The following is a 13,522-nucleotide window of genomic DNA, read 5'->3' as shown; positions in this document are numbered from 1 at the left end:
AGTGATCAAACAGTAACAGGTGGAGTCTTAAATTGAAATTGGCCCTCGGATGAGCAGCTGAATAACGAGGGGCAAACACATGTTGAAGGCCTCTCAGTTGGGACAACTTTATTGTTTGATGCTTTAAACTCCTGCTTAATGGTGTGAATAAAGTGTTCAGCATACAAAGCCAGACACCTGGTACTAAAACCTTGATCCATAATAAGCGTAATGAAGCATTTTGATGGAATGAAATGCGTGTAGATGTGTGGTAATACTCCTCAAAGGTGGTTTGGAGTGTGAAGGAAATAAATACCATAATTTAACCACACCTTTGAAGTCTTCTACTGGGGTTGATGAGCCTGTGCAAATGCCTTTGTGTAAAAAAAAAAAAAAATGAAATGAGAAGCTAAAACAAAAAACAAGTTACAGCTTCAATATTTTAGGGTTTATGCCCCCAGAAAATCAGCCAACAAACAAAGAACACAAGCTTTACTCGACTGATTGGGCAGGGGAACGTTTCGCCTCGCACACGTTAATGCAGCCACACGGCATGGCACACTTCAGATAAAACGTGGAACATGCAAACCATAGCCCTAAAATATGTATGAATATATGTGGATTTATAACTATAAAGTGTTGTGATAAAATAATCTAAGGCAAACCATAGGTTAATTACTACGTGTTTTCCTTTTTCCTTTTATGAGCAGCCACAATAATGTTATTTTCAAATTCATCCGACAGTGAATGGTGGTTTGGTTTAGTTGTGAACTTGACTGGACTTGAAATCTTCTTCATCTCCAGTAGATTCTGAGACTTCTATGTGTCATAGAGGGCAAATATATATATATATATATTTTGTATGAGCGATAACATTCATTGTATAAAATCAGTCGTTTATGAATATTAGTAAAAAACTGTGATAAGATAGTTCTATTATGTCCAAGATTACTATGCACTATGGGCTTTTTCATCTTGCAAGGGAATCCTGGGTTATAAATCTTGGATGAGTACAAATTAAAAGGGCCCTCCCATGCTTTCCCCCCAAAAATCTACAAAATGCGAGAAAAAAAATTAAAAATACATTTCTCCTTCCATCCCTCTCCCCCAACATCTGTGAGAACAAAAAGCAAAGAGGATACACAATCTGAACTATAAAATATATATTGGATTCTTGATTTGTATCTCTTTCGCTGTCGCTGCTTTTCGAGGTTTATTGATTTTATACATCTACAGAAAGAAACGAGGCATTGCTTTATACCCCTCCCTAGCTTTTAGATCAAAATGTGATTGTTCCCCATGAATCATGCAACCCCCACAACCGCTAGACTGGAAGTCACAGACCACTAGCTGGCCAGTAATGACTTCACACGGAGGAAGGACGTTCTGTGGAAAGGTTGCAGAATAGTTTCTGCAAGTTCAGATGGAGGAGAAAAGTACCTTTGTGCCCCCTAAACCCACTCATCCCTCTCATGTTTCCACCCGTGATCTGAGTCATTATGGTCATCCATGGCTTCCATCATGTTGTCATGCTACCATGTTGTCATGATGTCATGTGCAATGCTATCATGCTATATCATGCTATCATGCTGTTATGATATTGTGCTATCATGCTATCATGCTGACATGATATTGTGCGATCATGCTGTCATAATATCATGCTGTCATGCCTCATGCTATTATGTGCTGTCATGATGTCATGTAGCATGATAGCATGATATCATGCTATAACCTCCTATTGTGCCTCATGCTATCATTGTATCGTGCTATATACTGCCGTCATGCTACCATGGTGTCATGCTGTCATGCTTCATGCTATTATGCTATATTGTGCTGTCATGATGCCATGTACAATGCTAGCATGATAGCATGATATCATGCTATATCCTCCTATAGTGCCTCATGCTATGGTATCGTGCTATATACTGCTGTCATGCTACCATGGTGTCATGCTGCCATGCCTCATGCTATCATGCTGTATTATGCTGTCATGCTGTCATGCTATCATGCTATTATGCTGTCACGCTGTCATGCTGTCATGCTATATCAGGCTAACAGTGAAGAGTGAGTCTCAGTCTAATGGTTCCTTTCGCAATAAATTGTACAGCAGGCCCCTTCCCTCTATTGCAGATGCAGTATGTCGAAGGAGCCTCCGGGTATTGGTGTGTGCATTTGTTTGTGTGGTTGTGTGTGTGTGTGTGTTTTGTGGTGTGCGTTGTGCTGTTAGGAGTCTTGTCAAAACCTTGATCACACACACACAGTCTCATTTGCAGAGGAACAAGAGAAGACAAGAAACACAAGGGGGTGAAACAGAAAGACGTTGTACAGTTCAACTCTCGGCTGTGTGCGTGTGTGTGTGTGTGTGTGTGTGTGTGTGTGTGTGTGTGTGTGTGTGTGTGTATGAATCCTGTGTGTTCTATTTTTGGCCCATTTACAGTAAACAGACAAGTTATGAATTCTGTTTGTCTGGTGTCATGGGGGTGGAGGGGTTAGTTGGAGACGTGGGAAAGACGGGGAGAAGAGGCTGAGCCTCTCCCTGCATACAATGATCTACTTATCAATTCCCCTTCCTGTTTCACTCCTCTCCACCCATCTCCTCCTCTCTTCTCCTCCCGGTGCTCCTCCTCTCCTGCCTGGCCTACTTGCTCATCCTCTTCAGAGCACTTTGAATTCAACTTAGCAGCACTTTTCTGTTTGTGGCTGCTCCTCTCCCTCGTTTCATTTCTGTTTTTTCGATTGCACATCTTCCTCGGTGAAAATAAGACGCAGTGGAGACAATTTGCCGCCTCCATCTCGTTCCCGTTATTACCCGAGCGCAACTTGTGTGTGAATGTGTTTGTCAGTGCAGTTTATTTCAGAAAGACAGAAGCAATGAGGACAATGCAGAGGGCTGTTAATAGCGGTGGAATTGTTGTTCTCGCCTGTGCTCCGCTGCAGTGCTTTAATTAATGTCTAAATATAGTCTTTAATAAATGTTTAGAGGCTGATTTCAAGTAGTACATGCCAATTTCCTAAAGGCATAATGCTTAATTAAAAACGTTATTTTCCGAATGTAAGATGGCGCATCCGGCTTGACGCTAACATCCGCATGCTAACGCGCCGAGACTGTCGCGCTGATGTCATCAAATCAGTCCAACGCGTTAGCGTAGCATCCTTCGTCACAGAGGGGAGCGGAGGCCGGTGGGCCTGTGGTCGGATCCGCTGCCATTTGGTCATGAAACCAAAGTAGTGGACGAACTGAAATGTCCACATCTGGAGAAATCCCTTCAATTGCCGCTTTGCTCCGCCTCCATCGACCTCCAACCACGCAGCAACTCATTGGCTTTGTGGGAGCACCACCCCAGACCTGCTGGGCACGAAGCTCTGACGGTGAGGGTCAGAGGTCGATGTGGCCCAGTGCAACAGTGACTCTCATTGGGGGCTAGCGGCGCTTTATGGCACAGAAGAAGAAGAATCTGGCTTTGGCTTCGCAGAAAATATACATTAGTAGAATCAAGTCAGTATAATTTTGTACGTCGTGAAGGGAAAAAGAGGGAGAGACACTTGACAAAATATGTCTTCTCATTTTCAACCAGAATTGTGCATGACCAACAGTAATCAGAGCAGGAAAAGAGAGAGAGAAAGGGGGGGGGGGGGGGGGGGGAGAGAGGAGATTACACTGAGGGGATAAATCCGATCTGATTGAAGGCCGTGGCCGGGCCAGGGCTTGTGACTGGCTCATGTTGATATTGTAGTGTCATCGAGATCATAGCTTGTTTCTCTTTGACACCCCTCTATCGGCGGAGCCGCTGTAAACGCGCGCGTTGGAGTGTATATTTAGCAGCGCGCTGCACTGCGGCCCTTCAGCCTGCACTCGCACCAAAAATTGCGTGCCGCTGGAGAAAGATGAATAGCGTATTTTGGGCACTTAAGGGGGACCTTCATGATTTTCCTTCCTGCCCGAAATGAAGTTATTTGCAGTAAAGTCTAAGGCTGCATTCCAGGGAAAGATGCCGGAGGGGTTCAGGTTTTTCTCCAATGTGTGCATATTAAAAATGTAACTACGCACACAGTTCTTCAAAATGGCATTTCGGTGGTACGGAACTGAAAGACCCAAGGCTGCTAAACTCAACGCACAATTACTTTTATTCTCACTCCCCGAGGATCTGTAAAGCAACCAGGCTGAACTGTTTCCCAAAGTCCTTGTATGTATATCGTTTGTGCAATTAAGTCGCATTTTGAGCACATTTGGCCCCCGTTTGTTACCACGTGATCTCACGCCTTAATGCCTCAAAATCCTGATCGCATCTGTTTGAGTCGATGTTCAAGGTAATTCAAACCTTCTGATCACACCGCCGGACCCCATCGGCCCTGCTTTGCACTGTGCTAATTAGTGGCTGTGTACTCCATGAGCTGCTTTAGACGCTGTGATTCACGATGAACAAAACTACGTTCTGTCATTGAGTGCTTGTTCGTCACCCCCCCCCCGAGTGACCCAAGTGGCTCGGCAGCAGAGCTCAGGCCCGTCCAAGGCCGAGCCTTTTTCCTGCTTCTCCAGCGCCCTCAACAACTGAAAGTTTGGTCTCTCTATTTCCCGTTATCACCGCCCCCTCCATCTTGAGGGAGAACCGGCTGGCGGATGTCTGCCCTCTGCTGAGTGCGTTTCCTTTTGGGACGTAGACTCCGCATGACTCACAGGCTGCCTGCTCGCCGCTGGCTTTTCTCATGCAGGTGCATAAAAACGACGTTGATCCAGGCCTTGACGTCGCCTCGCGCCGTGGCTTCAATGACGCCGCCGTCACATTTGGGGCCGCTGTCGGTGAGGCGTGCACGTGACGCCGGATGTGACTGCGTGGCCTGCAGGTGCCGTCGCTCCAGCAGCAGACTCATGTGAACATGTGAGCGCTTCCATTTGAGGCAACTAAAGCTCCTGTGACAGACGAATACATTTTTTTTTTTTTTTATTCCTCCCGACAGACAGGTTCACCTTTTTTTCAACCCCACCAAATGTGCAAGATCAGCTGATGTGTGCATAGAAATATGCGGAAAACGGGCAGCATCGTTGCAATGGACCACTCCCATCACTCGGCTCTATATTCATTTCTCAAATGAATACAGAAGTTATTGCCGGGCCATAGAATGTAGAATTAGAGTGAGCCACTATTTAACCTGATATGTATATTGGTTATGCTTGTTAATTCCTCAACAGTTTTACATTCAGAAGTACCGCTATATCTCTTGTAAATGTCCCCACATACAAGTGATAAAAATACTGACAGCTTTCAAGCTTATTCAGTTATCAAATTGTAACTTATTTTCCCCCCGAGTCCAGTTGAACAACAAATAAAAAAACCCTCATATGTGTAAATCCTCCTTCCCTCGAGGCTCTGAAACAAGCATCAATAAACAATCCTGACACCATGACACCTCCAACAAGTCCTTCCCGCGGGGAGAGGAGGAGACTAATGTCCCCTCAGGTGACACGGCGTCCATCCTGCTGCATCGACCTGAGAGCGGGCCGAGCGGCGGCGGCGGCTCGCTGTGCGACATCATGTCGGCGCGTGGGCGATGTTCACGGAGCCCCCGCCGCCGTGTGATCTCTGGAGGCTGAAAGGCTCTTTTCCCCTTTCGGGGGGGAGTAAGGCGTAGGTTGAGACAGGGGGAGGAGGAGAGAAATGGGATGAGTGAAGAGGGCTGATGGAGGGAGAGGAGGGGCGGGGGGGGGGGGTGTTTTCAGCTGATCCACTTCCTCCCCGATGTTGCCTCTCATTTGTCTCGGGGCTGGAAACCGAGCACAGGGCTGGAATACTGATGACTGCTGCTGCGCCCCCCCCCCCTCCCACCCCCCCTCCGTCGCCTCCGATCGCTCTACCTCTCCCCCCCCCTCCGTTTATCCCCTCTTTGCATCTTCGCGTTCTGTCTGCTCATCTGATTTCCTGCCTGCTGTCTCTCTCTCTGTTTTCTACCCTCCGCCGACCCAAAATCCTCCTCCTCCCATCTCTCCGTCTGACCTGGCTCTCCGTCTCCCTCTGCTCAGTCTATCACTTACCGGCTACATCATCCAGCTCCTTTCCTCCTCCCTCTTACCTCCCCCCCCCATCTTGCTTGTCTTTTCCGCTCTGTCTCATTTAGCGCCGGCCTCCCGTCCTCCTCGCTTGGTCCGTCTGCCTCCCGTCGCTCTTCTGTTTCCTCTCTCCCCCCTTCCTCGTCCTCCTCCCCCCCCCCCCGCCCTGTCTCCTGTGTGAATTAGCTCCCGGTCTATGTGGGTCACGGGGGGTGGTGAGGCGTGAAATCAGAGGCGTGTACGCGCGAGCGTTCCTGTGACAGCGGGCCGAGGGAGACGGGACGCACCGGTCTGAACATGGTGGTGAAACGTGTCCATTGGTGGCTGTGACCCACGTGGACTCTGAGCCGGGGGGACAACGTCCTCAGCAGGAGGACCTTCAGCGAGGAGGCTCTGCTGCACAAAGGGATGTCGCGTAAATGGGCTCGAACCAACGAGGTGCTTTTCACTGATACAACATGAAAGTAGGTTTTAATGCTGTTGGGTTGAAAATAGGCAATTTAGATATAATCTTATTATTATTATTATACGTCAATTTGCACACGTTGGATCAAACCATGTCCAAAATAATTATTTTCTTTACATCCTGACTCAAATATGTATTGATTTTCTTTGTGAAACTTTTTTTGTATTACCCATTAGTAGAAACCTTTTGAAATAAAGACAGGGTGGAGAGTTTGGTTTATTTTGGGGCTGATGATCTCTGGCTAGAAAAAAAAACTAAAGAAAACTAGATCCTGGAATATGATTACTGTATTGTTTATCCCTGAGGCTACATTTTGCTTGCAACCCCGAGCTTTCTTTCTTTATGTTAATTCACCTCAGTATCTAATTATAATTCTATACACTTTTAATTTGTCTGCAAAACTGAAAAAAGTGACATTTTGAAGTTAGAGAGAGAGAATGTGTATTTTGCTGCGATGTGAGTCCTTTCTCTTCAGCAGGAGGCCTGTTATGAAGTGGGACGGATATGAAGCGCACGGGGCACACATTGAGCACAATGAGAAGTGAAATGCTTTTCATCCTCAGCGTCGCCCACGGACTCCCTCGCCGACCAGGTTTCTCTCTCCGATGGCGTCTCTCTTTTCCTGCTCAATAAAAAATAAAAAAAATAAAAACCCACATGATTTATGAAATATATCATCATTAGAACAGAGGAGCCGAGCACCTCTCCCCGCGCGGAGCGACTTCGATCCATCACTCGGTGACCAGGGGAGCTCACAAGTGGCTCCGTCTCGGGTCTGTTCCGACTTATTGCAGCTTTTTTTGGGGGGGGGGGGGTGGCAGTGAGCTGATTGGTCCGTCGGTTCCGCCGCGTCTCGGCCTCGAATCTCCCCTTGGCCTCGAGTCTCTTCGAATCTCGTCTCGGCCTCGAGTCTCCGCCTCAAGTCTCCTCGAGTCTCTGCCTCGAATCTCCCCTCGGCCTCGAGTCTCGGACTTGAGTCTCCTCAAGTCTCGGCCTCGAATCTCCCCTCGGCCTCGAGTCTCGGCCTCGAATCTCCCCTCGGCCTCTAGTCTCGGCCTCGAGTCTTCCCTCGGCCTCAAGTCTCGGCCTCGAGTCTCGGCCTCGAATCTCCCCTCGGCCTCGAGCCTCCTCGAGTCTCGGCCTTGAGTCTCGGCCTCGAGCCTCCTCGAGTCTCGGCCTTGAGTCTCGGCCTCGAGCCTCCTTGAGTCTCGGCCACAAGTCTCGGCCTCGAGTCTCCTCGAGTCTCGGCCTCGAATCTAATGAGCATCCGCAGCGGGTTTCTGCTGATGAGCGAGAACTCGCCGGGTTTTTGATCATCCGCCAGCACCATGGCAGTGACACATCAATCAAAGGTAGCCCCGCCCTGAAGCATACTCTGCTTCAGTGTCTGTCTGGAGACTGGGAAATAACCAGTGAGACCATAAAACTCATCTTCACAATGTTTAATGCGGAATAAAATAAAGTTAAGGCTTTATTTTTGTGACCCTGCGGGTTGAGAATCAAAGCTTTGTTTGAAGAATAATGCGTTTTATTTATTCACTTGATTAAACCTTTGTTAAAGTCGCAACAGGAAAACAGACAAACAAATAGACAGCAGGAGAATGAACTGCATTAAGCTCGTTTGAGTTTGTTTGTTGAAGGTTTTCGGAGTGCAAAGTTTGACCTGGTTGTGTTTGTCACTCAGTCCGGAATCTCAAAGTCTGCGACGCAACCAAATTATTACGAAAAAAAGACTGAAGAAAAAACAAGGTCGGATTCATTGTCGAGTGATTTCAATCAACATTTTGCTCTCATTTTAGTTCTCAGTTTTTTATTCAAGGGACAGCAATCGTTTTTTGGTTAATAAAGAATAATCTTTTATCCAAGGTGAGCCCTTTGCTTTGATTTAGTTAAAGTCAGAACATGAGGACACATTCGTCCATTGTCTCTTACGTCTCCCCCCGCCCCCCCCCCCCGGGCACCCATCTCTGTAACTCGGACTATTTGAATTCTTATTTCATCCATTGCTGTTCGGGTTCCGACTCGATCTATTATGCACGGTCTGCTTTAAAAATGTACCAGTGCGAAGGTCACTGATCCGTGCTCGGCCCTTGCTGCCTCACACAAGATATCATGATCCCGCACGGGCGCACTCACACACACACACACACACGCGCACACACACACGCGCGCGCTGACATACGCTGACGCACACGGAAAATATTTACAGAACATCACGCATGAGGCGTGACCATGTGCATGGCGAGAGGGAGGGAGAGGAAATGGCCAAATGGAAGCACATCTGTCTCTGTCTCTTCACTTCTTTTTGTACCTTTTTTACAGTAGATTCTTCACATAGTCAAAAGATTTCAGGAAAGCATAAAATGGACATGGACAGTATGGAGGATGAAACGTGAGACAACATCCTACAAAAATCCTTTGAACAATGACCAAAAACCATATAAATAAATGATGCAAGAATACTGAAGACCTCACGTTCATGTATCTTCATTTTATTTTCCTCAGATCAAATGTTGTGAGGAAGCAGCTGCAGGCACATCTGTATTAATAACTGGCCTGCACATTCTCAGTATATAAAAAGTCTTTGATTCCCTTTTAACTATCAAAGTAATCATCATGGAGGTAGAAGTACAGACAAGTCTAAGCATTAAATTACAAATATATATAGATAAAATATTTTGTTGCAAGCAATGAAGAAAGTTCTAAAGCATCGATATCCGTCCTTCGTAGTTCACGTTCGCTGCCGTGAATTGTCACACTTTGTGAACCTTGGTGTGAACTTGGGTCAAAAGGAGGACCGTTGAAACGCTACGAGCCACATCAGGAAGCCAGAAAGAAGTTGAGCCGAGCAAGATGGCGGGAAGGAAACGAGAACAAGAAGGATGGGGGGGGAGCAGATGCTGCACACTGAGCCCGGCAGATGGTGGCGTCTGAAGGCAGGAGGGAAGCGAGGGAGAGAGGGAGCGACGGCGTGAGACGCCGAGGCCGAGCGGCGGCCTCCCCGTGAAGCGCACACTCTCACGCGTAACGTACACAGGAGCCCCCCCTCCCCCACTACCTAAGCACTGCGTTCTAATTGCCTCCTTTACCAGCCAATTAAATGGCAGTATCTGTCACCATGACAGCTCATTAGTAAATCCGCACTCGGCTTTCAGGCAATATGTTTCCAGGCGTGTGTGTGTGTGTGTGTGTGTATGTGTGTGTGTGTGTGTGTGTGTTAGCCACAGCCGATCGGTGAGCCGAGCGCGCCTCGTGCGTCCCGAGGGTCCTGCTGTCAGCGGGAAATGGACGTCATGTGATTCCCGGTCGAAAATGCCGCTTAGGACGGACATCGGTTTGTCCCACAAATGGATGGACGGGTTTTTCGAAGATGAGTCATGAGACGATGTCCTTCATCCAATGGCTGAGCAGGGAGCAGTGAAGGCGGTCACATGGCAGACGCTGTGTTACAAGTCAATCAAGCAATGCATGCGTGGGTCAAGTTCAGGTTAACCTGTTGGCGTCTTCGCTTCGCCCGGCTGGGGGGGGGACGGGACTCTGAGTCATGTGATGCCGCTGAGAAACACAAAGCGACACTTTTCGAGCTCAGGGGCCTGAGAGAAATGTTCTTTTTTTTCCCCCAAAGTCGTGCAGACATCATTTTGCAGATTTGACACGACCTCTGGAATGCGTCCCCCCCGTTTGTCCCGTCCGAAGCGTTGGCGTGTGAGCGTGGCGCTCCTGAGGGGACGAGCCCGTCGGGTCCGAGGAGCGTCTTTACCAGGCGGCGGGGTCCCTCGTCTGTGGTTCGACCTCGGCCCGCCTCCGGATTATTGTTTTGTGTCCTTTCCTGGTGGGTGTTCGTCCCGCCCTCCGGTGTCCTCCTTCAGCTCCCCGTTGGACGCACTTACCCACCTGCCTTGTCCCCGGAGAGCCCTCGTCTTTCTATTCAGAGGGGATTTGATGGCTTTGTTTTGTTTTGCGGGCGCGGAGGTGATCCTCTCGAGTCCCCGCAGAGCAGGTTCAAACGTGGCCGTGTTATTATCCCGCTTTATGAAGTCGTGATGGTGACAGTGTTAGGGTCTCTCCACGCTCTCCACGTGAAGCCGTATTCAGGTTTATCGCCGGCTCGGAGCTCAGGTTTTGGTCTTCTCCGACTCCTGGGGGAAATATCGGACTCATTAGCTGCCAAATAGTCCGACGCACTCACAAGCTGGTCATTAATTGTGTCTGCTTTCTCCTGCTCGGTTGATGAGAGCGATCAGTGTGATACTGAACCAGATGCTGAACAGCTTTTCAACAAAGATGATTAGAACCAAAGGAAAAAAAAAAACCTCTGACATTAACCTCCGTTGATCTCTTCATGCTGGTGTCCTCCTTGCACTGAGGAGGACATTGACACGTTGTTCCAATGGATGGTACTTCCGACAAACCCGATCAAATAAGAGCAGGGTGCGCCGGCTTGTCTAAACTTCAAAGGTCGCGGTTTGTGAAAAAAGACAGAATCGAATTGAACTCTTGTCCAGCTGCCCCCGTTCACTGCACTATGTGCGCGAGTTCATTCCGAGCAGACGTGCAGTGCAGGAAAAGGGGGCCTTATGAAGAGGGTGAATCCATAAGTGAACCCGTTCGCTCCGTTTTCACAGGGATCGATGCTGTTGTTGCATCATTTCATCCACATTTTAAAGCAACGCATATATCACACCGCAGGTCAACAGTCAGGAGACGTGACCTCCAGAAGCGCCTGAGCCCCGGGGGGGGGGGGGGGGGGTCGGCTCGGTGCGCCCCTGAGCTCGCCTGCAGCCAACATGATTATCACTGATGGAGAGCAGCTGAGTGTGACTCACTCACAGCTCCTGGGCTGCTGGTTAATGTTTTCAGCCTCCACAGACACACCAGTCTGCGAGGAGAACAACAAACAGCCAGCTCCTCTCTGCTATTACCTTCAGCCGAGGGGACCACAGAGGAGCAAGGAGCCGAGTGCGTGTGTGTGTGTGTGTGTCCGTGTGCGTGTGTCCGTGACAGCACTGTAGTAGTTGGTTAGCTAATTTGCCAGCAGTAATGCATCAGAGCCTCGGATTTCAGTTATTGTTTTTCTGCAGGCTTTCTCATCCATCTCTCTCTCTCTCTCTCTCTCTCTCTCTCTCTCTCCCCCTTTCCCCCCTCTGTCTCCCCCCCCCACACCAAAGCCACGAAATGAGCTCTGTTTCCTCTTGCGCTTCACTGGAAATACAGTCAGTTGTATTGTTTTTAGTAAAATGATGGAAATACCAAAGACAAGATTCCCCACTGGCACATGATTCTGTGTGTGTGTGTGTGTGTGTGTGTGTGTGTGTGTGTGTGGTTGGAGGCCTTCCGGGGGTTTCAAGAACGTGTGTTGTTTTGAGGTGAGATCTCTGCAGTAGCAGTAGAGCACAGGAGCTCGGGGAAGTGGACAGAACTTCGGACTCTTTACTTACTGTCATTTCTTTACACATGACTGCACGTACGCGCATGCAGACACACGGACGCGCATGCAGACACGCGGACGCGCATGCAGACACGGACACGCATGCAGACACACGGACACGCATGCAAACACACGAACGCGCATGCAGACACACGGACGCGCATGCAGACACACGGACGCGCATGCAGACACACGGACGCGCATGCAGACACACGGACACGCATGCAGACACACGGACGCGCATGCAGACACGGACACGCATGCAGACACACGGACACGCATGCAAACACACGGACGCGCATGCAGACACACGGACGCGCATGCAGACACACGGACGCGCATGCAGACACACGGACGCGCATGCAGACACACGGACGCGCATGCAGACACACGGACGCGCATGCAGACACACGGACGCGCATTCAGACACACGGACGCGCATGCAGACACACGGACACGCATGCAGACACACGGACGCGCATGCAGACCCACGGACACGCATGCAGACAGACGGACGCGCATGCAGACACACGGACGCGCATGCAGACACACGGACACGCATGCATGCAAGCATCGCGCGCGAACACTTAGCAGCTAACGGCATCGCTCTCTTCCTCATTCAGTCTTTCTCTCCATCGCTCCGTCCTCAGGCCGTCTTGCAATGCAGGAATGAAAGGCTTCCATGCAGTGTGTGTTCAGTTGTGCGTCTGTTCGTTCCATAATATTTTGTTGTATTATTTTGAGCGTGCACGTGGCAGTGGGTTGAATGGATCTGGGTCAAAGTGGAGAATAGAGCTGTAGAATTTAGACACAATGAGATAACGACTTGACTACGGTGGGAATTTACTTCACCTGAATCATGAAAGCGTAACATTCAGGGCTTAATGAAGACATGACCTTGAATTGTTTGGAACCTTCGTTAGGGCCATTCACTGAAAATAAGAACATCTCAGAGTTGATTACAGGATCATATTTTCAATACCGACCTTCAAAAACTAATTTGAGCACTTCGTCTCATGAGTGGACGGGGGCTTTGAAAAACGACATTTACAAGATATGGTGTGTTACAAAAGGGATAAAAAAAAAACATGATGTAGTTTAGCTTAGCAACAGTCTGGGAACATTTAAGCCATTCAGTATGTTATGTTGAAAAAGAGGCAAATAAATCACTGTATAACACAGGTAGATGAAATCCAGCCTTCTGATTGGTTGAGAGCGAGTTACGGGGGGGAGGGGGGGGCGTGCATTATTCAGCGATAATGTACAGTTGCTGTTCACATTGACCCGAGCTTTCCATATCACTTTTATCTCGTTGTCGATCGCTGGAAAAAAACACGGAAATCCCACAAATGATCGATTTCAGGCAAAAGTACAGCCTCTCTGCCTTATTGTTTAAGTATGGTGTGAAGAAAAATCATAAAAAAATGAAATTTAATGCATAAGGATAGTGCGGCGTTTAAAAAACAATGAATGATGAGGAAAAAAGGCAGAAAAATAACATATTGGAAGTTATAGGAAATCCAAAAGAAAGTTGTTCAGATAATCCTCTGATTCTGAATAAGAGCAGCACTTTGTCAAGTACGTCTTCCCTGGTGGCCTCATTGAA

Source organism: Pungitius pungitius, chromosome 9 (assembly GCF_949316345.1).
Source record: "Pungitius pungitius chromosome 9, fPunPun2.1, whole genome shotgun sequence".
Taxonomy (NCBI): Eukaryota; Metazoa; Chordata; class Actinopteri; order Perciformes; family Gasterosteidae; genus Pungitius; species Pungitius pungitius.
The sequence above is the reverse complement of the archived record's forward strand: the minus strand, read 5'-3'. Positions refer to the sequence as shown.